This window comes from Euprymna scolopes, chromosome 43, assembly GCF_053919585.1.
Source record: "Euprymna scolopes isolate OS-2025 chromosome 43, ASM5391958v1, whole genome shotgun sequence".
NCBI classification, from domain to species: Eukaryota; Metazoa; Mollusca; class Cephalopoda; order Sepiida; family Sepiolidae; genus Euprymna; species Euprymna scolopes.
The window spans coordinates 5001364-5005263 of NC_136524.1; positions in this window are offsets into that span (position 1 = coordinate 5001364).

Genomic DNA, 3900 nt, shown 5'->3' on the forward strand with positions numbered 1-3900 from the left:
TCACAAAAAGTATTTATAGCAAAATACGGTTCCACTTCGAAGTATAATTAATTTCCGTCTCATTACTTTTGAGTGTGCCTGGTGGTGGTTGGGGGTGAATATCGTTATATATTTTATTAAACTCATATATTTACCAAACTAACTGCTGATGGTGAAATTACAGTACAAAAAAAATCTTTGATTATTAAATATTTGTGATGGTTTTAAAAATAAATTTAAATATTGTACTCTCATTTCTTTAATTTGAATGAAAAAGAAAAACATGGGAAAATATTAAAAAAATAAATCTGTAAAACAAACACAAACAATATTTGACAAAAGATAGCAGCAAAAATAAGGAACAATGCAGCAATATTACAGGTACATATCAGACACATAACAAACGAAATAAGTCTTGTTGAACCAATAAGAGTTATATAAGCGTTAAACTGGAACTAGTTTTATATAGTGTGTATTTAATGCCAAAGCAGTAGTAAGAATTGGGCTGTAAATATACGTACAAAGGTTTTTAATTCCATTTTTTGCGTTCATTAACTCGAATATTAAACATAGTGTGAGTTTGCAATATAAACGCTAAGTAAGACGTACTATTACTGGAAAGCAAGTGCTTTGTGTTTGTGTGTGTGTGTGTGTGTGTGTTTTTTGAATCATAAATCGTCAGTTTATAAAAGTAACATTAGCGCACCACGCTATTCGCCTTGAATCAGATAATAGATTTTACCGCGTGCGTGTGCGTGTGCGCATGCGCATGCGAGTGATTTGTAATGCTGCGAATAAAGTGAAACAATAAAGCGATAAACGAAGGCCAATTATGAGAAAATAGCATAGAGGAAGAGCTGATCTTTCGCATCCTTATCTTATTGGGCGCTTATTCATGACTGGAGCTACAGCTAATTTTCACTCTCCCTCTTCCTTGTTCTAATAGTCATTTACACATATTTCACACCACTTTACATCGTTTCCGTGCACAGATATGACTTGTTTCGCATCGTAAGAAGCGCCAATGCGCAAAATGTATACTCGTATCCGAGTTCCGCCAACGACGACGGATGATTTTGCTCATTTGGACGCAGTTTGTCTTAGATTTTCCATCACATTCCACTTTTCTCTCGTTCCTAGCTCTTTCTACACGCATCTTTTTTTTTTTTACTTTCGCTCAACATGTATTTGCTTACATTCCAGCTTTCATAAAAAACAAGGGTGCAATTAAATACCTTTTCTGAACAAACAAAATGGCTATTTTAAAAATGCATCATGACATCAAAGATTAATATCTGTTAAACAACTAATCGCAATCCCATTCATTATAAGCTAATATTTGTTTTAACGAAGCCACCATACCGTACCTAATTTTTCTTCTCTCTACCCCCACTCTCTCCCTTCTCTCCTTCCTCTCCATATATTTTCGTATAGAATGTATTGTAATGCATATGCTGTATTGTCAGTCGTCAATGCACATTCAATAAAATACGGAAGCGAAAATGGTAATCGTGTTTTTATATTTAGTGTCCGTTTATCTTTTGTTTCCCTTTATTTTTCTACACTCGAACATGCAGCGTATCGACAACGTTTTAGTTATTTATTATTAAAAGACAACGAATGTCGTAACCGATACCTTAGCTGCTATCTACCTGTCGAATGTAAATAGAATTTACGTCCGTATATTTCCAAACAGTATCAGTGCGTAAATGGTATACATATAGACATGTTAAGATTTGAACTCCGTATAGCCGATTCAATATATATAGCCAACAATTAATCTGGTAAATCAATATTTTATTCTTACAAATTTTGTTATTTCCCCTTTGGAGTATGAATTCATTCAAAAGAATATTTCGCTCAGGTTTTTTTTTTAATTATTATTATTCGAATATGACTTACTACGGCTCAGAACATTTTTAGCGTGAATCAATACATTGTTGATTACTTTCACATCTTCATCTGGTAACAAAATAATATTCCATACTCGCTGTCATAGCTTCAGTATATATATATATATATATATATATATATATATATATATATATATATATATATATATATATATATATATATATATGGTAAATTTCTACTTGGTTTTCACATACATATTTTCCTTTAAGATGACGACGTTTGTAAATATCGGGTATGCTGAAAAAGAATATCGTATTTAAATTTTCCGCAAATAAGTAGCTTTTCCGGAATTTAAGAATATTTTTGGTGCGTGTGTGCCAATGATATGTGCGGGTTGTGCGTACAACAATGGCCACTAGTGTTAATATAATGATCCGGAGGACCGTTTATTTGCAGAAAGCGTGAATACTATAGTATTTTTCAGCATACTCGAACACATATAAAAATCGTCATTTTAAAGAAAAATGTTAAGGTTGAAACAAAGTAACACACCATATATATATATATATATATATATATATATATATATATATATATATATATATATATATATACATATATATATATATATATACACACACAAAATAATTATGTATATACATATATATATGTATATGTATATATAATATATATACATAAAGTGATAGATAGATAGTAGATAGATAGACAGTCAGACAGATAGATAGATAGATAGATAAATAGATAGATAGATAGATAGATAGATAGATAGATAGATAATGTGTGTACGTGTGTGTGTGTGCGCGTCTGTGTGTGTTTAAATAAAACTATTTCTGTAATATTTGGATTGTTCGGACTACTGTTCCTATGCTGGGTTTATTCTCACTGCGTTTCGGCCGATGTGACTTCCGACCGTCTTCAAATGTATTATTACAATGGTTCTTTTTTAAATCTAAAATATCATCTAATTTTTGACACCAGCGCGTGTGTCTATTTTTAGCTATATTTTAAATTATCACTGGTTTACAAAACATGGCGGAAATTTACATAGAAATTATTAAAACTCTTTGTTCGTAATATTTGAGGTTTAAATTGCAAGAAGTAGTGTTAGTAAAAATTTAGATTAAGAAAAAATATTTCATTCGTATTATGAATGAAGGAACACTTGAACTAATGGAATAATTATTTAAAAATAATACAAGTATTTCAATTGCTTTATACATATATATATATATATATATATATATATATATATATATATATATATATACATATATGAATATATATATGTATATATGAATATATATATTCGTGTAGTAATTTAATCTGAAATCTCATATCATGTTATATTCCCTTTAAAAAAATTTGCAAAATAATTGTAAAAATAATTATCTATATAATAATAATAATAATAATAATAATAATAATAACAACAATAATAATAATAATAATAATAATAATAATAATAATAATAATAATAATATATATATATATATATATTATTATTATTATTATTATTATTATTATTATTATCATTATTATTATTATTATTATTATTATTATTATTATTATTATATAGATAATTATTTCTTTCGAACGGGAACAATTAGCATTGATAAAACTTTAAATGAAAACCAAGTACCATATAAGTAAGTAAAATTTCATTTTAAACAAAAAATATTTTCAAAATCTTTTAAATAAAAACCAAATGCGTTGAGAAAGTAACGTTAATATTCAATTCTAACTTGATTTATCTCTCATTTAAATATTTTCTGACGATCGGATTTACCGTGAAACAGCAGTAAAGTGTTAAGATAAGCTACTTTTACATATGATATATATATATATATATATATATATATATATATATATATATATATATATATATATACATACATTCAAACTAATTATTTCTTGGCCAATTTAAAATACACATTTGTCTCCTCATTTTAAGTAAAATATTTTGATAAACAAAAAATACCTTTGATCCTTGCAAAGGTAAAATTCCTTTTTTTCTTTTAAACCCGAGATATATTTGAGATTTCTGCA